This window comes from Aptenodytes forsteri, unplaced genomic scaffold (genome assembly GCF_000699145.1).
Source record: "Aptenodytes forsteri isolate BGI_AS27 unplaced genomic scaffold, ASM69914v1 Scaffold93, whole genome shotgun sequence".
NCBI classification, from domain to species: Eukaryota; Metazoa; Chordata; class Aves; order Sphenisciformes; family Spheniscidae; genus Aptenodytes; species Aptenodytes forsteri.
Genome location: NW_008794665.1, coordinates 12,602,452 through 12,628,650, shown reverse-complemented (window position 1 = coordinate 12,628,650; position 26,199 = coordinate 12,602,452).

The following is a 26,199-nucleotide window of genomic DNA, read 5'->3' as shown; positions in this document are numbered from 1 at the left end:
TTGTTGAATCTCATACAGTTGGCCTGGGCCCATTGATCCAGCCTGTCCAGGTCCCTCTGTAAAGCCTTCCTACCCTCAAGGAGATCAACACTCCCGCCCAACTTGGTGTCATCTGGAAACTTGCTGAGGGTGCACTCAATCCCCTCATCCAGATTTTTGATAAAGATATTAAGCAAAACTGGCCCCAATACTGAGCCCTTCCAATGCAAGATAATTGATTGTTCTAATACATGTTTATAGAACAGCCAACACACAATTCTGTATCACTGGCAACTTGTCCTCAGGACATGAATTGAGGAGTTTCGAAAGCCAAGCTGCTTCCTGTTACAAGTTGGGCTCCCTGCCTGTTTGATGAGGTTGTGAGTAGGGAGATGTGCTGCTCCCTGTGCTGAGGATGAGCAGAGATGCAGCACCACAGGTTAGAATGGCAAATTTCACAGCATCTGCTAAGCTGCACAGAACCTCCTCCCCACCAAAGTCTGCATTTATGGAGCCTGCAGTTTCAGGGATGCCGAAGATGCTCTCGTCAGATTTTCTTTCTTGTCTTGCAATACATTGGTGGATTTTAATATGTGATTTTTTTGTTTGTTGTTGGTTTTCAGTCTGGTGTTAGTCTTGTTCTTTGACCCCACAGGATCAATCTATGATACCTCTCTCATTCACATATGAATTTCCCCAGGACTGCTTTTTCCTCAACTAATTTAGAGATCTGCAGTACTAACAGGCAGGCGAAGGAGCTTATGGTGTTATGAGCTCATCTGGTCAGTAAGTATTTAATTCCACTGCTAGATCTCTCTTTAATCTCCCCTGAATTATGCATACATGAGTGCTCATGATAGAGATCTCCAACAAACCACAGAGTAAATATTGAGGGCTGTTATGCCTATTTGTCACACATCTCTATTTTATCAATTTATATCTTCTGAATAGTTTTATTTTACATCTCAATTCAGTTGTACTTGTCACTTCTCTGCCTTCTTCATACACTCTCTGTTTTCTCCTATTTATTTTCTCGCCTACCCTAGAATCTTCTTTGTATAAGAAAATATACAGTATCCATGTCTCTAGTTGTTAAGTTTATGCAGCGTGAAAGGGCTTATAAGATACTTGGGAACTATTCAGTCCCTTCTTTTTGTACTAATGGCATGGATAATAAGCGTATATGCACAACTTAGGCAAATCTAATGACAAAATGGTGTACATAGGTATCAATAATATACATGAACAGCCAGCTTTTAGGTGTAGCACACAGCTATATAGAATAAAGCTGCAGTTACTGGAGTAATAGTGTTTATCGGTATGTCTTAAACCAGGGTAAGGGATTTTGAGTGGAGTTTTGCATAGGGGCAACAGTTTTATTAGCGTAAGTTTATTGTGAATGACTTCCTGGGTTCTAGATGGTGGGTCAACCTGCCTGGGATATCCTTGAGCCTGTATGTTTTGTGACTTTCTAAGGTGGTCAGCATTGTCTGTGCTCAGACATCACTTTGCTCTGTTAAAATCTATTGCAGAAGAATAGTCTGGTTTGGAGAGTGTTTGCTGTTTTGTTTGGGGGGGGTGTTTTGGGGTTTTTTTTTAGTAAAACCTGACAAAGTGAGAATTCACCTTCCACCTCCTGGAAAATTAAATATTCCAACCTCTTTTCAAAAGAAATTCACCTTCCACCTCCTGGAAAATTAAATATTCCAACCTCTTCTTTCAAAAGATATATCTGCGTTAGGAAAAAAATCTCAGAATATAATAAAAGTCGATAAAATCTCACCTCAAGAAAGGAAAAACACTTGCGGTGGGGGAAACTGGCTGCCAAAGTGTTTAGCTGCCTAAAGGCAGCTAAAATCCTAGATGTAACCTGGAAATCTGCTAATAGTCATGTGCTTCTGATGGTTGAAGCTGCTTGGCATGTCACTGGATCAAAAGTAACCTATTCTATATGAGGCCAGGCTTCAAACCTGAATCTGTTTCCCAGATGAACTGGACTATCTATTGCAGCCAAGAGTCTGTGGGGAGGGGAAAAATGAGAGAACTTTTTGAGAAAACTCTTGAGCTCGTGCTCCTAGTGGGGTGGAGACAGAGGAGAATTGAGAAGAATGTTTTGAATATCCTGGCAATGCTCCACTTCTGTGGTCATACTGTAATCATGGCATCATACATACATTTATTATTAATTAGGACTGGCTTTATACCATAAATCAGCAGAAACTTCCTCCCATTTCTTTCTCATAAAGGAATTAAAAAATCTGTGCTTCTAGTCCCCATTCTAGTCTCTGCTTTACACAGCCAGCATGGGTCAGGTGGGCCAGGGGTCTGATGATAGTACTGAGGACTAACATCAAATCACTTGGGAGAAAACATATTACTTTGAAATACCTGCTTTCCCAGCAGTCCCAAGACTAGAGGTAAAAGAACTAAACTAATGTATCTGGCTGTTTTATTCCCTCTCTAGTTACTTCAGAAATCCAAGAGCAAAAAGCATCTGGAAGGATTCAAAGACTGCATTTAGCTAAAGAAAGTGAACAAGAACTAGCTAGCTTATGTAATCCAGGCTGGATTAGCAGTTAGGCCTAAATCAACAAAGCAGATAGAAGGTGGAAAAGACATACCCTATAACACACTTCTGAGTGGCAGAAGAGAGAAATTTTCTTTTGAAAACACACGAAAGGCTTTAGGCAAGAGGACCTTATGTTAGAATGAGGATAATAGGCAGCTGGGAGACTGATAATTTTTGACAGTAACAGAATTAGTTCATATTTTACAGAGCCTTTCTTTAGGATAAAAATTGGAAAGTTTCAAGGAATCAAACATATATGGCATTAAAGCAAGCAATATAATTTTTGCTGTAAATCTAAAAATGGGAGGGAAATCCTGGAGGAGAGAAATGAAGGGATGAAAGAGATGAAGATTACACATAAAGAGTATTCTATTTCTGAGGCTTTTCTTGTGCCCTTTTAAATTTCATTCTTTGTCTGTGCTTATGAAAACCTCCTACAAACAGTGGCTCAGGCGAGGGGTGAACTGTGGAGAAACAGGCAAAGGCTCAAGGACCTTCACATACCTATATCTTCTTTCATATAGGTAATGACTATGCCACATCCAAGGTCTGGCTACATGTTTTCTACAGTCTCATGTGTCATGATGTGCACCCTACTAAAGGGAATAGCCATAACAGTGATCTGTATGAGTTTTGGATCATGCATGTTGCTTGATGCTTAATTCATCCTGTACCACTGGCAGTAACTGGCTGAGATCCTTCCTGAGAAAAAGTCGGGTAGAGCATGGCTACAAGGAACTGCTGTGCAGCAGCATGCTGTGTGCTGTAGCCACTCCTTTCCTTGTAGCTGATTACAGCCAGCTGCAAAAAGATCTAGGAAAAGTGTGTGGTGAATGGGCAAGGGAGTGAAAATCAAAAGGCAACAGGCAAAAATCTGCGTGGTGTTGTCATAGAGAAGATGCAGATGAAAACCATACCGTCTCTGTATCTTTTGCCATTTCAGTGAGGGGAGGGGAACTAATAATTCCCTCATGTGCGTTAGGCTGAGGATGATGAGTAGATTTTTCCCCCACCTGTCTTTTCAAGCTAAATATGCTTGAAGCTGTTACAGGAGCAGAGCCAAGTATGTTGATCCCTGGCAGACAGGATTATCCATCTGGAGACAGGCTCAGTAAGCTGACTTTGGAATTTGATTTTTAACTTGCCCTTCTAGGAAGTAAGTAAATTGGATGGGGTCAGTTCGTTAGCGTGAGAGCTCTGAGGCCAAGAGCTGGCTGGAAGTTGAAAAAGGAACTGGGTCTTTCTGTATATGTCACAAGTTGTCAGAGTTAACAGCAAAGCAGTCTGGAAGAGATGCCAAGCCTGGAGTTTGAGTCTCTGTTTATTAGAGATCAGCAAATGGAGACAGATGTATGAGACTCCTAAATCCTTCCACGGAGGAATCTGATTCTGTCTCCAGTAGGAAATTGTACACAAAAAAGCCTAGGCCAGGCATGTGGTTTAAGTTGAGTGACTCCAAGTTGGTGGATCTGCCTGTCTGGGAGGAAATCCTGTTTCCTTGAAATTATCCTGAAAACTGAGGAAGGGTGCAAATATTTCCAAAATGCATTTGTTAGCTGCAGTTAGAAGTCAGATTCAAGGCTTTATTCAACAGACATTCATTTATCTTTTATCTTGAGAACTGAAAGCCTTGTATTTGCCTGCTTGTTTAAGAAAGAAAAAAGAAAAACAAAATATTTGAGAGTGTGGCCACTCAAGCCAAAATGGGGCTTGGAACATTACTGCTATTTTTCCCCTGTGTTTTGTAGTGATCGTTTCCATTTGTATAGTCATGAAGGGACAACAGTAGAATTTTTTGATCCTGTATCTTATGCCTGTGTCTCTTTATTTCAGGTACTGCCTTGCTGCAGTAGTTCTCCTATATCTTGTGCCTGATTTGCAGAAAACCTTTCTTGCTGAACTGTGGTATCTTCTTGAACTTAAACACTAGGTGAATGCTTCTGTTCCTACTCAGCTAGTTGTTTCAGTCCTCTCGTACAGAGGCTGGTTTTAGTATTTGACTTCACTGTATTGTGCTATTGGTACTCTTTTGAAGGGTGAAAGTTCTTTGGGCAAACAGATCAGCATTAATGGTGCTAATCACAGATACCTTCTTGTAGTCACTGTTTCCAAGTTCAACTAAACTACTGATGAAAAGTGTGCAACTTCAGAATTGTAGAGAAGGGCGATGTTATTTTTGCTCAAAATATGCAGACCAGTTAAACACTTTTGTCCTCTGCAGCATGAAGCAAGTCCTTTATGTAACTGTTTGTCCTTTTCCTTGCAGAAAATATTACAAAGAAAGTATTGAATAAGATCATACCCAGGATGCCACTGTATACACCATGAAAATTTAGATAATGGTAACTCCCTAATTCTGAAGTAGTCATCTGATGTTTTCCTGCATTATTTTCATTAATAGACCACTTGGAAAATGTACGCAACCAACTTCAAGAATCCCTATTGAGGGAGCATAGAAAGTTGATAGAGTGGATAAATGGGTTTCCTCTGCTTTCTGCAAAAAAAAAAAAAAAAAGCAATAAGCTATTTTATCCCTAAATAATCTGGAGTACATTTAACATTGCTCTTAATTCAAGTGTGAACTTCAGGAGTTCTGTATCATGCATATTCCCCAGCAGGTTTCTAGTATGTTGCTGAATGGACCAGAATTCAGCTAGCTTTCCAATAGCTCTGCTAACATGAATCATTACCGCCTTCATAGTGACAGATTTTTGGACAGTGGCATGGCTTTCTCTGTGAAAGGTACAGCCTTAGGTTCTGCAGCGCACCCTGGGTACTGATTAATCTGGACTTTGTTTGATGGTTGTTTCACTGTGCATGTGCTTCTCTCCAGGTTTATACAATCGCTGCAGAATGGCTTAAGGATGCCAGTGTGTTAGACAGGCAGCTATCTTCTTTCTATTTGCTGTTCCCTCCCATGCAGTAATGCAATATTTATGGTTTTAATTAACTCTAAGCAAATTCAGTACTTGTCCATCCTGTAAAAACATAGTTAAAATGGTGCAGATGGACAGAAAGACAAGGCCTTGGGTTTTTCAGAAGGCAGAGGAGTGCCCATGCTGAAATTTGCAAATTTTGTAGGAGCTGTCCATCTACCTGGCTGGCTTTCAGGAGAGTTTAATGCATTTTTGAGTGCCACTAGGTGGTTTTGCTCTAGAGGTTCCTATGTGGTATAACTGGCAAGATGTCAAGCCTGTGGACATGCCTGATGCCTTAGTGTGGATGAACTTAGGATACTCTGCTTTAAGATGGAAGCTCTGTTGTCCATGTGCATGTGTCAGATTTTTTTTAAAACTCCATGCCCACCTGGTTGTCCTTCCATTATAAGTCCTCTGATTAATTATTTTAATTAACTCTGGTTTCTATGGAAAGGCAGCACAAGTGCATGGGTTATGTACTGGATGAGAAGCACTGAATCATTGCAGTCTGCCCCAGAGGTGCAGTGCAGTACCCCTTTGAATCTGTATGCATCCAGACAAGTACTGGGTCTCACTGTGTCATGAACTGGGAGCATGCAGGAGATGGCAGCAGCTTCCTAAGCTGTTACTCAGCTGCAGCTGATCGTGCGGTGGTTTGTTCCTGGTCTACTACAGGATGGAATTGAGCTAACACAAAACATAACTGAAAATTAAGGTGCTTAAATGCTTCAAAGTATTTCCTACTGTTACTGGACTGGGTTGGGTTCCCTTTCTTCTGTGTCCTGACCACTGTTACAGTTTATGAAAAGACTCCGTGAAGGAGTGTAAGTTCGCAACTGTATGAGTTCTTCCTATTAGGATTTTTGTGTGGATCGCCCTATGAAAGTCAGATGCATGAGATAAGTTTTACTTTGTAACATAAAACCTGTAAAATAGGAAGTGTTTCATATCTGTGTGCATATAGATGGATATTTATGTAGACATCTCTACAGATAGTGACACACAGAAAATTAACAGAAGCATCCATGATGTTACAGTCATTTTTCAGTCCTGCTGTGTGTTGATGCTGTATTATAAAATATGTGTACAAAGAAAAGCCAAGTTTAAATGAAAATTCCAGAGTCATCAGTGAGAATATTTAGGTGAAGGCTGCACCCAAGAAAATATGGGTATGACAGATCACCAATTGTCTGTGAACAACTGATAACACATCATGGTCTCTAAGCCAACCTAGTAAGCCAAACTACGCATGGATATGAACAGTAGAAAAGACTGCAATGAATGAATGAATGAATGAATAAATGTCTGTTTATCTCAAAGAGGTTAGGTATTGAAGTACCGTGTCTAATATTTTGCTAGCTAATACCTATTTGAAGGAGCTTGTTTAGAGACAGTGATCTCATAGGCTGTAAAAAGGCCCGGGGCAGGGAATTTCTGAAGAACAAAATGCCAAAGAAAGGTTGGTTCTACTTTGTCATTTTTTAATTTAATTTTTTTCCCCTAAAGGTCAGTTTATCTGCAACTTGATTCTTCACAGTATGAGGGAAAGCAAGAGATAGCAATAGGTGGTGTACTTCGGCTTAGCTCTGGCTTGTGGGAAGGCAGCGTGGAAAATGCTCCAACCTATGACATTTGCTGCTGAAGCTCCAAGGACTATTCACTGGCTGCAGGTAGCTGAAGACATATATCTTCTTGACCTAGGTGCTGCTAAATCAGTTGTAGTTAGTTGCACAGCATAATTAAAATGCAATACCATGTGGCACAGTGTAATTTGTGTGATGGAGGGAGCTTCTTTGGGACTCAGGTGGAAGGCACTGAAGGTAAGCGTAGATCTTGCCAAGAGTGAGGGAATATCCTTTATGTTTGTTTTAAAAACGTGTACTTGCTAACCAGATATTTCTGGTAATTGTGGCAATACCATGTGGTTGTCTTGTCTTACATTCCCCAGGGTCTTGATATGAGAGGTCAGTGGCTTGTTTGAAGCTCTTAACTAGAGAAACTGCATACTCCTGAAGAGGCATGAGAACTAATAGAAGGAGCACTAGATTTCAGGGGAGCTGAGATCAATTCCTGGCCTTACTACTGTCCTACCAAGTACCTGGGTACCTCATCTTTACTCTGTGCTTCAGTTATCCCACAGGAAAACTGGCGGAGGCAGCCTCTTTCTGCAAAGCCTTTGAACATGTCTTCAAATTAAAGCATCTTCCCAACGTCGTGTGTTGCATGCAGGCGATAGTGAAGCTGCTCCTTTAAATGAATCCAAGGCAGAATCTCCTGGGTTGCTCCTGTGGCATAAAGTCTTCTACAAAAAGGAATGTAGGTGCTCAAATGGGAGCACTGCAGAGCCCACTGAAAGGGCAAGCACATGCATGTCATCCTAGGGTGGTCATCTAAAACAAGTCATCTGACTCTAACTCTGGAAGTACCAGTTTATCTCCACTGAGTGGAAAGGATTCTAGAGGACTACAGAAGACATTCCCAATGGTGTTTGCCAGTATCACCATTTGTATCTTTTTGTGAGACTTCCCCCTTTACCTAACTCTAGTGCAATCCTCCACTTGTGGCAGTTGTTCCTGTTCAGTTTATTCCATCCTAACATGAAAGTCTTGCAACAGAACAGAATTCATGGGACCTCTATGCTTTGAAGGATCAAAATCCTACCCTGTCCCCTTATTTAGGCTCTGACTCCAACTGAAGGCTAAACCAAATCTGAAGGAGAAATTGGGTAGGTTTTGCCTTTTTTTTTTTTTTTTTTCCTTCTGGGAAAGGAGAAGGGTAAAGACCAAGCTCTAATAAAACACAGTCAAAAATTTAAATGTATCTAAATACAGGGGGAGTGAAATTTTTGCTGCTGTGGGAGTTTTACATATGCATGTCACTAGAGATTATGTTTCCAACTTCAGTAGTCCCTTACAAACATGCAGAATATAATTTTTGCACAGTGCTGTGTGATGAAAGATGGACAATTGAGAATGTATATCTGTGTATGTTCTCAGGGCTGTTGTCTGCATACCAAGCCTTATAGATTAGTTGCCAAACGATGCTGCCTTAGCTGACTTCATTAAGTGAACAGCAGTTCAGTAGACTCCAGTAGGAACTGTGCATGTGTATATCCCTGGGAAAAATTTGTCTCTCAGTCTATCAGAATTCATTCTATCTTCTGCCCTTTCTTCAAACCACAATAAATAAGTGCATCAGGGACAGTATATATAATACTGTAATACAAAGAAGAAAACTGAATCTGTGGCTTTGTGCTCCTTTGCTGAAGTATGGGCTTCAGAAAGAAATTAGAATCGATTTCTTTAAATGTCTTTGTCAAGAGAGATATGGGTCCTGCATACAGAAGTTTTGGGTCTTCTTTTTCTTGTAGCGCTTTTTATCATCACAAACTAGCACTGAAGTTTCTCTTAAATAACTTTGGTAACTATGTTAAAGACAATTTAGTAGGATATATATTAATAAAGTGTAATTTTTCCCAGCAGTGTCATTTTAACTTCACCTAAAGCACAAGACTGTTCCCTTGGGCCTGCTGAAAGCAAGTATTGCTATAGTATTGACTGTTAAGAGAAAAAAAAGAAGAAAAGAAAAAATAAAAAAAACCACACCAAAAAAACTGGAGTTGTCTTTCAGTTTAGTCATCTAGAAATAGTCTCAGATTTTTATGAAAGTCTGTTCACCTGTAAAGTCTGCTTTACTGCAGACCAATCCAGGCAGTGGTCATTCATCTCTAATCAAAATAACACAAATTGTAACCCCCTCCTCCAAATTTTAAATATGGATGAATGACATCTCTCCCTTTCATTATGACTTGGTATTTTGGTTTCTCACTTAAAGACAAGTTTGACACCAAGGTCCTCCAAACTCTGCTTGCCACATGGCCCCCCCTGTTGACTTGCTGCTTTCTTGTTTACATGTGGTTCTTCTTGCCATGTGTCTAAGCTTGAAGATGTCAAGCATTTTCCCTATTGAATAAACTGGTTTGCAACAACTTCACAAGCGTCATCCTCTCACTGATGGTGCACTTACCATGTGCTGCTGCTGGATCTGTGTGTCAGACAACACGGAAGGGGCAGGTGAGCAGGATAAGCATTGTGAAACATCAACTGAAGGTGTTCACCAAGTAAAAGTGTTCCTAGGGCTCCTGTTAGGTTATACCATCACAAGTCTTGTTGCATTGGAAGGTAGAAAGACAAATGGAAGAACTGTGCAAGAAAGCTGGTAAAGTAATATTCTTTTACCTCGTGTAATAGCTGCTTGTTGGTTCTGCATGACCTTTGAGAGAGGAAGGAAGAGTCTTACAGAAGGGTGGGAGTCTGGGAAGTAGCAGCCTGGATCACAATACTGCACAGAACAGCTGGGGAGGCTGAAGTGCAATGGCTGCATAGAGCAAAGAAGGAAGGATGCCCTGTGCTCCAGCCCTGTAGGCAAGGGCCACTTGTGAATGATGTTACACAAAGCTGTGATCATCACTACTGCATTTCTGTTGATGTGCAGCGAAGCTTTCATTATGTTTTACATTGTGATTTGAGTGCTATTTTTTTTTTTTTTTGCAGTGATGTTAATGCCCTTTCTATAGGGATTTTAATGATATGCATGTCTGGATTTTATTATGGTGAATGAAGGTAGGCATTTGCATGAACCATTCAGAAAGTTGAGCCATAAATAAAAAGCATTTGGAATACGTATAGCAACATATCATCTATGTAAATGCCGGGAGTTGTCCCAGTCATTAAAGAGACATACTCCTATCGGCGAGATGAGACCTTACTGCAGTCTGCCGTGTACAATGGTTGGCAAGCATGCTTTAGCACGTTACCTTCTAGAGGTTAAAACATAAGCCAGCTTGCAACTAGAGTAGTAAATACACTTCTTACAGATGTGGTAGCAGCAGTGAACTTACTTAGCGTCTTGAAAGAGCCTTACAAGCATGGACGATTGCTTTAAAATTCATGCCTGTCACACAGCCCAGCACTGGTTCTTACCCCATCACCTTCCTTAGAGAAACTCCAGAATAAATGTGTCACTAACCTTTAGACCTATTCTGAGGTCAGGTGTGAAGGATATTTTATTTAGCAGAGCAGCAAGATCACAAAGTGAGGACTGCCTCACTGGAAATACCCATCAGTTAGCCCTTGCTCCTGTGAGCCTGAGGGCTGTTAGCTTAAATGCATCAGCAACTACTAATTGCTGTAGTACAGCAGGAGGAGAGAGCCAGTCCCCAGAGCACTGTTGTAAGATAAATAATAATACTAATAGTGGTGTGTGAAATAGCTAGATGCCAAATCTACATTAAGATTTACTTGCTTTGCAGGTGTAAAGACGGTGGTGCTTCTCAGTATTTTTTTGCCTGTGATTCTGGCATTAACTGGCAAAGAAAAAAATTTCACTTTTTTTAACCATGAGTCTCTCAGCATACATAGATTTTACATAGTTACTTGGAAAGTGGTGCTTGCAAAAAGCCTTAATTCTAGAATGTACTATTTTTTTTCCCCCTAAGAAATGCCTGTACTTGCTGATTGTTGGATCGTGGTCAGAGCTCACGTCTATCGTTATTATTCATTCAGTGAGCAAATAAGGTTAAATCCTTTAACTGCCTGCAAGTTCTAAATGAGCCTGGACTGATTTTTGTGCAAAATTCTGCTGTGCTCTCAGACCTAGTTAACTACAGCAGGAGTTGCTGGTTGAGACCACTTTTTTTGAACTCTCAGTGTTAGGCAAAGAATCATGGATTAATGAGAATACAGGTGATGCACCATTGTCTTAAGAAATTAAAAATAAATAAATAAATAAATAAATAAATAAATAAATAAATAAATAAATAAATAAATAAATAAATAAATAAATAAATAAATAAATAAATAAATAAATAAATAAATAAATAAATAAATAAATAAATAAATAAATAAATAAATAAATAAATAAATAAATAAATAAATAAATAAATAAATAAATAAATAAATAAATAAATAAATAAATAAATAAATAAATAAATAAATAAATAAATAAATAAATAAATAAATAAATAAATAAATAAATAAATAAATAAATAAATAAATAAATAAATAAATAAATAAATAAATAAATAAATAAATAAATAAATAAATAAATAAATAAATAAATAAATAAATAAATAAATAAATAAATAAAACTGGGATTCTATTCTAGAGCTGTTTGGGAAAACATGCTTTTTTCCCCATGAATGAGAATCATTCATAAATGCTTAGTTTTAAGAGGAGAAAGGGCTGCTTTAAGGTGACATTTTGAACAGAAGTTATTTTTGATGAAAAACTTTTGAAGCAACTCTACTATATACAGATTTAAAAGCTTAACTTCACTCTACTGTGTTTTACAGTTTTGACTTACGTTGTTTCTGAACTGTCCGGATATCAGATGATAAATATTTTTCATTGCTGTACGCAAGTATAGTCCAGAAGGATTTGTTTTGTCTTTGGGTTGTTTTTTAGGAGTGTTGCTGACTGAATTGTATAATAACCTTAGATTGATACCATGGCTTTATACAATCAAATGCTGTCTTGCTGAATAACCTGGGGTGAGAGTAAAAACATGCAATAAATTGTAGATTTGCTCTGGTTTTTGCTTTGTCACTATACTGTGCTTGAATGAGTCCTGAAGCTCAGACTGTTGTATTTGGCAGACTGCTTCTAAAACAGCAACTTGAATAAAATCATCCCAGGCCTCTCTAAGTCAAAATAAGCCCTGGCCACTGGGGAAAACTCTGCTCAGTAGGCTGGATAATGTCATCTTACACTGTTCATTGGAGGAATTAGGGAAGGAAGTTAGATACCTTTCTGTATCAAACAGCTTTCTAATGGGCATTAAAAGCTGCTTTACTAGTTACTGTTCTCTCTTTAGAAAACACTGCTCAATATTTGTAACTTTATTACTGAATTCTCCATATTTTTAAGGGCTAGATTCTCAGTTCTGCCTACCTGCACTGTTGAATGAGCCATATAGTCAGGCTGGGAAGACTCTTGTGTTTGGGGTTAAATCCCACGCTTGCTCCATTCATTGCTTCTGTAAGGGATCAGTTAAAGAAGCGTAGGTTTTACTTTACACCTGACTCCAACCCTTAGGTGCGCATTCATTTGGGTATTCTTGGACAGATACAGGCTGTACCAAACCTAGCATATAAGAGATCTGAGTATGAAGTAAAATGAATTTCTATTGTGTTTCCACATTTGTCTTCCTTGCTAATTAGCATAGTCACAGGCAAACTCAGATAGGACTTTAAGGAAACCCAGAGAAAGCCTCAGAAGGTATAACTGTTAGAGAGGCTGTATCATTCCAGCTAATGAAGGTTTTATTTCCCTCCTCTCCACTTCCTATCCTATTAACTGAACTGTGCTTGTGAATAATGGTTTTAGAAGTGGACCTGTACTCAAGTATATCTTGCCAAAAGTAATGCCACTTAGTGTACATGAAATGTTGCCTATTTGGAAGATCACATTTCTGGATATGTATTCTTTGAAGGTGTAGCAAATACATATTCAACCATCAGTTACTGTTACCTGGCTGTAATACTATAACACACTGACTTTGATGCTGTCTCTTTACATTGCCTGCCTACTTCACAGCATGTTGTTTTAAGGCAGCATAGAAGACTAATTGATGTGAAAGTGTTTTGGAGACTTTGACGCTCAACTGGCACACAGAAAATGACCATAAATCTGTCATCAAAACAGGAAATTTTTGCCTTTTTTTTTTTTTTTTTCAAAAAAGTTACCCAATGTTTAAGTAATTAATTAGGTTTGATGCAGTTTTTTTCTTTATGGAACAGCTGTCCGTCACCACTAGTGTTATTCAAAGCACTTTTCTGACAATAAAGCAATAGTATTTGTAGGACTCTGATGCCAGATGACTTGTAAACCAGCTGCACCTAGCACATGGGCTGTTAAATGGGAGCAGAGATGATGCTGCACTGCAGTAAGAAGTGTACTGCCTTGCGGGATGCCAGCCTGCAGAAGAAAGCCAAACTGAAAGGTAACCAAGTGTATGAAAACAGCTGCTGAATAATGCAACAGGGGAAAAAAACCAACACATTTCTTTGCATGTGTCCCCCAAGGCACAGAATGTGTTCCCAGCTTCCTCCTTCCTCTTTGTCATTGTATGACTTTTTCATGTTGAAGTGTCCCCATCACATCAGCTGAGCCTATATGCTACACTTTGCAGCAAGGGTCCATGTGCTCAGATAGCTCTGCCAATCTGAGATGTGGGGAATAGGCTATGTCCTCCTACAGTTGATGTAGAAGAGGCCAGGCATTAAAAGAACCAAGCATATCACTATCCTGATGTGGGAGCCTGGTGTGCCTGTTGTTGCAGGTACAACTGATGCACCCATGAGGAGGATATCTCAAACACACTGATACTTGTGGCTGTGCCTCCCATGCATAGCAGCTCTGCAGTAGTAACAGCCAGGCATGTTTCCATGTTGCTTATTTTGAGCAGCTCTTGCAAACTGCGGTCCAGTGGCTCCAGCACTGATGGAGGAGTCTGGGAATGCAGCCTAACTTTCTAGGTTTGACCCAAACGTCCTCTGTGGCCTCAGGCTTGTCTTTGAGATCCAGGTACTTAAAGTATTTGAGGAGTTACAGGCTTGGGAGAATCTGAGCTCAGCCTTCACCCACCCTGCCTCCAACTTGCACAAGGGCAAAACCAGCTATTGTCTCCCTTTACCTCTCTGGCACAGGTTTTGTAACGCTTGCTATCACATGGGGAATCAGTGTAAACTGGAAGCTTTTCACTGAGGAGGACTCACAACATTTGCCATTCTCTTCTGCTTGCCAACAGACAGTAACTAATGCTACCAGAGACTGTGCTTTTTCCTGTTCCCTTTGATAACTACTCTGCCTGCACTCCTGCAGCCTCCCCAAGGAGGACAACACACAAATGCATGTTGATTTAACTTTGACTGTTATATGACAGATTCAAGTAAATGTTCAGACTACTTGACTAGTTCCAGATGCAGTGGCTGCCTCCTATTAAAATATATAATCTGCAAATGATCAGTGTGGTATGGAATTGAGTGGGCTGCCTCGCTGGGCTACTATTAGACAATAAAACAATATCTGCAGAAAAAGAAAAAAAAATTAAAGTTGTTTGGGGATTCTCTGCTGCTGTTCTTGCTCTGATCGGCTCTTCCCCACATTCAACTCATCTCTCATGAGGTGGTTGCGCAGACTATGACCTTCTATTTCTCTAAGCAGATTTCAATAGACAACTGCATGAAAAGGCAGTGCAGAAGGTGCATGACATTCTTTTTTGTGTGTTGACTCTAAGAATTAAAATACAGCAGAATCTTTCCAATACATCTTCAGCTAATGGAAATTGGAATAAAAACGCCCCAGCTTGCTATGTCTGGAAATCTGGAAGGTAATATGAGCACCATTTCATCCCAGCTACCCTGCTTACATATTCCATGCTGAGGAGCAGAATGGCCTCTCTTCTTTCACTGGGATGACTGCATGGAGTTCCTGATTCTGGCAAAAGCAGTGCTCAGATATTTAAAAGTCTGTAGCTGTGTTTGATGATGGTGAGAATAATCTTGTTCTGCACAATTTACTTGCCAGTCATGTCCTTACTGGGACCAAAGAAGAGCCCAAGCTTTCCCCTAAACACACATTTTTGTGCAAAAGCAATATCCATGTAGTGATGTAGCTCTCACTGTGCTCCTTCTCTATCACCATCACACCAGGCTGTATCTGGCCTTCTAATATTGTAATATCAAATGATGCCAGTCCATAGGCTACTTAAGGGATCTCACTTGTTTGCTTCCATACAAGGCAAAATACTTGAAAATGATGTTTGATTTCTGTGGTGATCTGCTCGGATCCATGAGAAAACCTATAGCCCAGTAAGAAATACCTTCTCTAGTGCTCAGGGAATGTTTTGCTTACTATGTCAACAGCCCTGATAAATAGTTTCCAGCATAACTGGAGCAACTGGCAAGCTTGGTGGTTTATGGTCACTCCTGGCACCTCTTGATAAGCAAGAAAAGTTGCAACCTAGAAACCCTACAGAAGGTAGCTGTGTATAAGTGTTAGGACTGGCCAGGTGCTCATTTAGAGTGGTTAGCCAAAATGTGACCTTATTTAGAAATTATTCAGCAGAGAATAGCACTGTTTCAGAGTATAAATGTAATTACATTCAAACGAAATCCTTTCCTTAAAGGAAAGATAACTTTGGATTGTGTATTAAAGGTACAGCATAATTATACAAATGTGTTTTGCTTAAAATAGCTGCATCATGACCGTATTTCCCAAAAATACCCCTCGACTTTGTGGATTAAAAAAAAAAAAAGAAAATAATTATTCCTAATAAGTTTTTCTAAAGGACTTGAGGGGGCAGTTGTAGATAAACATCTTGATTGTTAACGTCATGTGACTGTACTGTGGTCACATTGCTATGCATCAGACTGCAACATGACAGGACAGGCAAAATGATGCAGTAGATCACTGGGAGCCCTGGTAACTTGATTCTGTTAGATTTCTTAGATCTGAGTTGCCATTTCAGTCACCTTTGCTGCAGAGTGACACAGCACCACTAATTTAATGGAAGCTACATGGATGTAAAATGTGAATAAAACAATGATGAATCAGAGCTATTACTCTAGCTAATAAAAGTTGGACTTTATAGTGAGTTTAGGGTTGGGTTTTTTTGAAGGAGCTCAAGAAATGAGCTCTTCTGGTTAGTCGGGGAACAAACAAAACAAGTTGCATCAAACTGTCCTTTATAACTGATCTGGAGAGAGTAAATGGTCACATCTAAATGCAAATTTGTACTAAGATAGCTATACTAGGTTAGAAAGAGATGTCACTGAAGCTGTGCAACTCTGCTGTGTGAGTGGTCTGAAATCAGTTTTGAATGTCATCTTGTGATTTTTAGTTTTGAAGAAAATGTTTCCAAGCTGAATCCCACTGTAACAGTAGTCAGACCCCTCAAAGGGAACTGTCCAAAATTTCTACAGCATTGCAGGGAGCAGTGAGTGGCTGTTAGACCAATAAATCCATTTTGAAAATTCGCTGCTCTTGTGTGTCGCTCGGAAAAGCATGGCCTAAAGTCAAATCCCTATCCTGGCATGTTGGGGGAGTAAACAAGTGGCTGTGTGGGGCTTAGCTGCCTACTGGGGTTAAACCACGACAAGGAGTTTTTAAGATGTGGAATGCTTTAGGAAGTTCTCACTTGCTTTACGTTTCTCCCACCACCAGGAGTTACTCCTTGTACCAGCCACTGATGTTGATCTAAGTCTGAGCAGCCATGAACCTGCACTACATTCAGATCTGCCTGAGGGCTGAGACACCTTTTCAGCATAGGTGATAGTTTTTGTGTGGATCTGCTTCAGGAACACATTCACCACCCACACTTGTGAATGTTGTGTGGAATCAACTGAGTCTGCCTGGAAGCAGTTGAAGCAGTTGGGGAAGGGACCCTTCAGCTGTATTAAGTTATCTGTCTGTATGACCACACACCCAGCCAGGGCTGTGGGGCTTGGTTCACTTCTACAAATCTCTCTCCTCATTAGCAGTTAGTTTCCTTTCTTTTTCTTCTTTTTGAAGAAACTTTGAGCACTGCTTTAGTGCTCATACTTCCTGCCAAAATATCTGACACTTCTTTTTGAAGAAAAAGAATAATTATGCCCAAGGAATAGATATGAGCTGAGGTATTCTTGCAGGTACAGCCCAGATATTGCACATGAACTTTTTTTTTCCTTTTAAAGTACCTCACTGCTTAAGCCAAGATAAACTAATGTTTAAACAAGGTGTCTATCTCCCGTCTCCTATGTTGCTTTGACAGTGAGGTAATTAGGACAGGTTGTGATTGAATAGACAACTGCTCACTGGGACTTTGAATGGAGCTACCAGCACCCCTCTTCCCCCAGCACAGTCCTCAAAAAGCAGTTGGATGATAATGACTTCCCCTAACTAATAACCCTATCTGAATTTCAACCAAACACCCAAAGATGAAAGGCTTCATAGTCTATTACAATTCACTGACCTATCTAGTCCACACATTTAATTTTGCTTTAGTGCTCATACTTCCTGCCAAAATATCTGACACTTGAATTTTTTTTTTAAAGTAAATTTACTTGGAGTGGAAAAATGTAGTCCAACATAGTAACGCTGAAAATATGCTTGAATCAGGGGTCCTTCTGTAGCACCCTCAATGATTCTATGATTCTATTACACTACTGGAAATTGTCCCTATGTTGCTATTTGATTTTTTTTTTAAGTAGGTTCACATAAGGAAATTTCTGCTGGCATCCCTTGAACTGGATTAGGCTTTGCATCAGAGCTTCAGCTCAGTAAGCTTGATGCTGCATGTTACAGAGTTTACATACCATTCCATGCGTTACCATGTTGTTTTGCATATTCATAGGCTTTAATGTCTTTTGGGGGAGGAAGGGATTTTTATGGAATTGGTGGTATCAGAGCTGTCCCAGGACTTGAAATACTTGCTGATCTGAGGTGGTTCTGCAGTATCACCAGTACTGGTAAATAATTCAAATTAAAGTACTTTCCTCTATATGTACCAGTATTAAGGGGACTTCATTTACTTTCTTTCAATGGTTTCATCCTGTGCTGTTCTCACCCTGCATTATTCATGTGCAACCTTGCAAATTGCTTCTAGTTCTTACAGCACTGATATAAATCATAGGGCCATTTTCTCTGGAGGACTTCAGCCTTAAGCTCCACAGCTTGTTTTCAAATGAAAACCATGTTCAGTTAAGGTGATTTGTTTGCTGCACAAAAATTTAAGTATCTCTCACTGCCATTTATAGAGAGGGAAAACTGAGATGATATAAACACAGCATGAGTATTTCTTGGGTTTTCTGCCTTCACCCTCCACCTATCTCTTTTCCAGACATTTCCAGCTGAGATACAGTCTGCTGGAAGAGGGGTGTGATGACAGTGCTACCAACAGCATAGGCTGTGAGACGATCTGCTTTTGTAAATGACTATAGCACACCACCATACATGGTTGCTTGTCTTATTCTGTTCACAGAAGCGGAGAAAAGACTAGGATGCATCTCGCACACACTGGCTTGAAGTTAGGTTCCTAAATAAATAACCTTGTTTTCAAGACTGCTTGCTAGATACTAACCAAAGGAAAAGTGGAGCAGCAAAAAATGGTCCTTCACTAATATTGTTGGCCTTGAGGGGGGAAAAATAAATAAACTTGCTTTGAAACAAGATATTGTCTGCTTTTTTCTGCCTCTTTCACAGGAGGAGTTAGAAGGATATTTGGCTAATGAAAGCTCAGAGTGCTACGGGGTTTTGTATGCTGGTGGTCCCGTATTGGTCTGTTGGTTCTTAAGGTTTCTGCAGGGACTGTTAGAGGCTTAGCTCATTGCCCTGCTTCAGGCAGCTCAGCCCCCTGCGCTGGCCTTGCTGTATATCCCTCTGTATATCCCTCTGGTAACTTCTGGCTCTCATTCCTGTAAAATTGGTCAGGCTATCACTGCTTTTGTTCCAGACGCAGCCCCCATAACAAAGCTTGTTTGGCTGAAAAAGGTGGAATTTCTCTTTTTGTGAAGAGACCAGGAGGAAAGAAATGCTCCTTCTGTCACAGGGCATATCATCTGGCCTGTGAGATGCTGTGGGACCAGGAGACCTATCTGACGCGTATCCCTGACACTTTTCCTTGCTGCATGGGTGGCTTTTCAGCCAATAATATGCAGGTTACCAGAAGGCAATCACACATAGCTTCACTCAGGCCTTTTGACTTTCAGCAGCTCCTTTCATGGCTCTATGTGTGCAAGTCTTTTGCTTCTCACACTGTAGCTAAGCTTAGTTCTCTGTTGCCCTTGCCTCTGCTCCATTTGTGCCAGAGTGAGTGACTGCTCTGGGACAGGCAATGGAGAGTCTGGTCAGGGTATCTTCCTGGGTGAACCTGTCACAGGTGTGATGTCAGGGCCAGGTCCTTATAAAGGAGAAGCAGAATTCCTTGGTGTTTAATACTCACGAACTTCCAGATCTTACTCTTCAAGAAAATAATTGATCATTGTTTTCTCTCTTTATGAAAATTAGTACTGCTTTCAGGCTTTCTTTACTGTACACTGAGGAGTTTGTTTTGGGTTTTCTTTTCCCTGATTTCACTAGTATCTTCCAATGTTTACCATCAAAAAAATCACACTTAAGGGGAATTCACAGGGTGAGAGAAATCGTCACCATGTCCCATGGGGAGAGAGAAGTATATTCAGAGTGCACGTCAAGTCTGTCCAAGCAAGAGCCCCTCAGTGTTGTTAGAAATTATTTCAAATTACGTTTTTTTTTAAAAAAAACTATTATAAAAAATAATATATGTAACACTGACTTGCATTAATCATATATGATATTAATTTTGAAATTACAGTAGGCTTTGAGTTTTGTTATTCAACTTAACTAAAATACATTTCTTGTGTCTTAGTTAATTTTTTTGATTACTGTGTAACAGATATGCCCTATGTAATACCATCATGACTTCTTATGGAAGAGTGAAAATGTTGAATATTTCCACATCTGTTGAATACTGTCGGTGGTCTTGTAAGGCAGTAGCGTTAACAGAGCTATTCTGATCTTGTATGCCATGTCTAGTTAAATCAGAGAGACAAATAGAAATACAGGGGTCCTTCAGCAATGAACACATCACTGGATTGACAAACAATTTCTACAGTATGCAATAAATAAAATTACTGTCTTTTTATATACAATCAGTATTATGCCTCTTGTCCTGAATGGACATAGTCCCAAAGTCAGGGCTTTGAATCAGATCCATTATGATTGTATCTTTAAAGCTTATATGCCTGACTTGGAATTTAATACTCCCAACATCTGAGCCTGGGAATGGCCCTACTTATGCTAATAATATCACTGACTCTTGGTTGTGTTTGCCTTGGGCATGACAGAAGTAAATGGATGAACTGAAGCAGTAAACCCTGAGGGTTTTCACATCCCCATTACACGTACCTTATGGGATTTACTTCAGGTTACCTTTTGCCTAGTCCCAGGGTCCAAACTTCCTGACTCAACACATGTGGTTTGGAGCTCTCTCAAGGAAAGCCATCCCATGAGACTTTGCTTGCTCTACCCATAGGACACAGTTTGAGCCATTCTCTGAAATACCACACACCTCTCTCAGGTAGACAAGGGTGTCACTTGAGTGCACACATCCATGTCCCTGCTGTCAGTGCCAACGTTATTCCATGCTGAGTTTGGACAGCATTTGTTGTTAGGTGTCGTGAAGGGAGAGGTGAAAGACAATCCTGAAGCTGTATCAGCTCATCCAGAAGAACAGGCAAAGGATGGTAAGGGAAAGAAGAGCTGAGAGAGCACAAAGAGCCTAGTAACAGTAAAATGAAGAGAAAATCAGCTCAGGACCCTGCTGTGAAAAGGTGTGATGGGGCCTGAAGACCTAACTACAAGGAGGGAATTATGTATGAAGAGGCTGTGAAAGGTTTGCAGAGCAAATGACTCTTCCAGGGACATCTGTACAGAGCTCATGGTGTAAGAGAAATGAGGGCTGGGCAGGCATGGGGTGAGGGGAAGAGGCAAAGACTAGGAAATCTCTCATGTGCAAATTCCTGGAAGCGAGCGGAGTACCTTGCGGAAGTATTACTACAGGCTTGCCTTGTTCTTAATTTTTTCCAGTCACCTGCTGTTGGCCCCATCAAAGATGGGACAGTGGGTCTTGCCTGACACCTGTCCAGCTCAGGATGAACATTTTTCTGGTTTTCCTTCACTTGAGGTGAGGAAGTGGTTATTGTGGCAGTCCACTGAAGTTCCCACTGACTGGAAAAGGGGAAACATAACCCCCATTTTTAAAAAGGGAAAAAAGGAAGACCTGGGGAACTACAGGCCAGTCAATCTCATGTCTGTGCCTGGGAAGATCATGGAACAGATCCTCCTGGAAGCTACGCTAAGGCACATGGAGGACAGGGAGGTGATTCAAGACAGCCAGCATGGCTTCACCAAGGGCAAGTCCTGCCTGACTAACCTAGTGGCCTTCTATGATGGCGTGACTACATCAGTGGACACAGGAAGGGCTACAGATGTCATCTATCTGGACCTCTGTAAGGCCTTTGACACGGTCCCCCACAACATCCTTCTCTCTAAACTGGAGAGGTATGGATTTGATGGGTGGACTGTCTGGTGGGTGAGGAATTGGTTAGATGGTCACATCCAGAGGGTAGTGGTCAACGGCTCAATGTCCAGATGGAGATTGGTGACGAGTGGCATCCCGCAGGGGTCCGTATTGGGATCAGTACAGTTTAATATCTTCATCAATGACATAGTGGGATCGAGTGCACCCTCAGCAAGTTTGCAGATGACACCAAGCTGAGTGGTGTGGTCGACACACCAGAGGGACGGGATGCCATCCAGAGCGACTTGGACAAGCTCGAGAAGTGGGCCTGTGTGAACCTCATGAGGTTTAACAAGGCCAAGTGCAAGGTCCTGCACCTGGGTCGGGGCAACCCCCTGTATCAATCCAGGCTGAGGGATGAAGGGATTGAGAGCAGCCCTGCCGAGAAAGACTTGGGGGTACTGGTGGATGAAAAGCTGGACGTGAGCCAGCAATGTGCGCTCGCAGCCCAGAAGGCCAATCGTATCCTGGGCTGCATCCAAAGAAGCGTGGCCAGCAGGTCGAGGGAGGTGATTCCGCCCCTCTACTCTGCTCTGGTGAGAGTAGTTCACCTGGAGTACTGCGTCCAGCTCTGGAGCCCTCAGCATAAGAAAGACACAGACCTGTTGGAGCGGGTCCAGAAGAGGGCCATGAAAATGGTCAGGGGGATGGAACACCTCTCCTATGAGGAAAGGCTGAGAGAGTTGGGGTTGTTCAGCCTAGAGAAGAGAAGGCTCCGGGGAGACCTTATTGCAGCCTATCAGTACCTAAAGGGGGCTTATAAACAAGATGGCGGCAAACTTTTTAGCAGGGCCTGTTGCAACAGGACAAGGGGGAATGGCTTTAAACTAAAGGGGGGTAGATTTAGACTAGATCTAAGGAAGAAGTTTTTTACGCTGAGGGTGGTGAAACACTGGGACAGGTTGCCCAGAGAGGTGGTGGATGCCCCATCCCTGGAAACATTCAAGGTCAGGTTGGAGGGGGCTCTGAGCAACCTGATCTAGTTGAAGATGTCCCTGCCCACGGCAGGGGGCGTTGGGCTAGATGACCTTTCGTGGTCCCTTCCAACCCAGACTATTCTATGATTCTATGATCCTATGATATAGAGATGGCATTTGGATATGTCCTCATGAGAGAAGCAAGGGGATGACTGGATCACGTAGGGCTGGTATGTTAATAGCAAAAAAAATGAGGACAAATAAGGTGGGAATATGATGTTATTGGAGGTGGTAAGTGCAGAAGTGGATGGTAGGATGCAGAAGAGAAGCATGCATGATGGCCAAGTGTATGGACTGAGACATGTTTCTGTCTGTATGCTGGGAGCAGTGTTGCACCTTAGTGTAGCTGTAACGTTCAGGTCACAGTTGCAGTCCTGTTTTCTGGCCCCCCACCTGCCTATTTGCTCTGCTTCTTTGAATTTTGTTGTTTAAACTCTTTCCCTCTTTCACAAAAGCAGCTGGCCTGCATCTGGGGAAAATGGAAAAGGCAGCAAACTGACCTTTACAACCAGGGTTGTTCTTGGATGCTATTTGTACTTTTATCCAATTGTGCAGTGGTCTTTAGCTAACAACAAAACCAAACCATAGAAAAGTTCATTGCTGGTACTGAATAAGGTAACACATCACTCACATACACAATTTAAACACTGAAGCTTTTTGGAGAGGAAGGAGAAAAGCAGTGGTGTGCACATCTCTGTGGCTATAGAGCTGTTCCGGTACTATGGCAGCCTGAGTTGCTCCAAATCCTGTTGTGTGCATTTTCAGCTTTAACACGCTTGTGTGCACACTTGATTACTGTGTTCGTGTAAATCTCCAAATGAGAGAGTCAGTGAAGTCTGGCAAAGCATAACAAAACTGATAAACTGTGGGAGACTTGATAAGGCCATTTCTTGTCATAGTCTCAGAAGGATGATCATGGTCTAGGACTAAAAGGCAGGTAGGGGAGGGAGTGGGCGTAGAGAAGGAAGATGTGAAAACAGATTGTTGGGGAAATGCACTGGTGGACAAGAGGCTGGCTTATAACTAACCTATAGAATTAGTAGCTATTGTGTGTAAGAAGAAAAGTAATTAGGATCCTGTAATTAAACTTAAATATTTATTAGATATATGAAACTGTTATTTTATCTTTCTGTAGATGTGATAGATATGAGCTTAATCTGTATGTCTCTGTGAAATTTCCCTTCTAGATGAGCCATTGTGTTTATGTATATATGTATGTATATTATCTGTGTGTGTGTTGATAATGACTTTGTATTAATGTGACCAAAGCTGCCCAGTTCCAGTCAGAGACTGGAGGAAAATCTGTAGGGTGCTAGAGGGAGTTTGTAGAAAGCTGAAAGGAGTTTCCATGCAGCTAGTTGATATCAATTTGCAGGGGAAATAACAAGATAGAGACTATTAATATTTAATGTAGGGTAAAAAGTAAGTGTGTTTTATTATTTAAAAAAAAAAAAAATTTGGGGGGGAATCTGTATTTGCCACTAAACTTCTTTTTCATGGAAGTCTTAAAATTGCTGGGAGGCTGTTGTGGGTTGAAGCCAGCCAGCAGCCAAGCACCCACACAGCTGCTCACTCACTCCCTTATCCCACAGAATGGGCAGAAAACAGAAGGAAGGTGAGAACACTTGTGGATTGATATAAAGACAGTTTAATAGGGAAATTGAAAACTGCATGCACAGACAAAGCAAAATAAGGAATTTATTCAATATTTTCCATCATCTGGCAAATGTTTAGCTACTTCCTGGAAAGCTGGGCCTCAGTATGCTGATCTGTTAATTGAGAAGACAAGTGCCATAACCACAACTGTCCACAACTGAGCTTTTATTGCTGAGCATGATGTGATATGGTATGGGAGATCCCTTTCGTCAGCTGGGGTCAGCTGTCCTGGTTGCATCACCTTCAACTTCTTGACCACTTCCAGCCTACTCACTGGATGGGCAGAATGGGAAAAAGAGAAAGCCTCAGCACTGTGCAAGCACTGTTTAGAAATAGCCAAAACACTGGTGTGTTATCAATACTGCTTTAGTCACAATGTTTTGACACAGCACCATACGGGCTGCTATGAAGAAGGTTATTTCCTTCCCAGCCAGAGGGGAAAAATGCCTTCTTAAATACTGGAAACTCTTGATGGGCAAAGAAATATTCTCCTGCACCGCCACACTACACGTCCCCCACTCTTCAGTGTAATATTGCAGTAGATTTGCCCAAAGTAATTGCTGCCAAGGCAAGTTGCTAAGTAGGGTCAACAAGAAAGAGGGTTCTGGCTGGGATTACTAACCAGCACTTTGGGTAACTGATCACCCCAGTCAAGGGGAATGAGGCACCTTATCCTGAGGACACTGGTATGTTACCCTTCTTGGCTATCAGCCAAATCCAGTAAAAAACCACCCTTTTACAGCAGGACAGATAGAAAACTCAATTTTATCACTCAGATCCTCATCTTGAACAACATGGCTTGAAATTCATTTCCAGGCCAGACTTCTGGAAAGTTACTGACGATATAGCATAGTTTGGGGCTCCGCTGAGCCTGTTCTCAGCTGGGACAACATGGCTTGAGTGTGAGGGTTGTGGTGCACTTTCAGTTCCAGAGGCCTGTGTGGGAACACCAGTTACTCTCCCTGGGAACAGGGTCCTAAGTGGGAGATTGGACAGCTCAGCATTTCCCTAAGGAAAGGGAAAAAACAGGCTCCCCCATTTGCAAATGGGAGATCAATATATGGTTGCCACAGCATCCTGGGGAGATGTTCAGCTTGTAAAATGCTTGTCTTGGCATGGAAGTGACTGGTGGGCTGTGGAGGTGAATTTAGAAGACTAATGGTAGGCATTGTGGGGTAACAGATAATTGTGTTGTTAGTGGAAACTGGGGATCTGCTCTGCCTAAGCATTCTGTCTTGTCAGCCTTTTTTTTTGGAGCCATCAATTCATAGCAGGAGCCTAACTCAGAGACCATCTAAATTACCCTCTCTAGGAGTTATTTTCCCCTCAAGCAGGGAGAGACCCTCCTCCCTACTTGAGTGGAAGTCTGTGCTTTATTTGTGTTGTGCTAGGTAGAAATAAGTACTGTGCGGCTGTAGTATTTCCTTAAATAGTTTGTGAGATCTCTGACAAAGACACAACAGCCAGTATTCCCGAGCGGTGTGTATATCATAGAATCATAGAATAGTTTGGGTTGGAAGGGACCACGAAAGGTCATCTAGACCAACGCCCCCTGCCGTGGGCAGGGACATCTTCAACTAGATCAGGTTGCTCAGAGCCCCCTCCAACCTGACCTTGAATGTTTCCAGGGATGGGGCATCCACCACCTCTCTGGGCAACCTGTCCCAGTGTTTCACCACCCTCAGCGTAAAAAATTTCTTCCTTAGATCTAGTCTAAATCTACCCCCCTTTAGTTTAAAGCCATTCCCCCTTGTCCTGTTGCAACAGGCCCTGCTAAAAAGTTTGCCGCCATCTTGTTTATAAGCCCCCTTTAGGTACTGATAGGCTGCAATAAGGTCTCCCCGGAGCCTTCTCTTCTCTAGGCTGAACAACCCCAACTCTCTCAGCCTTTCCTCATAGGAGAGGTGTTCCATCCCCCTGACCATTTTCATGGCCCTCTTCTGGACCCGCTCCAACAGGTCTG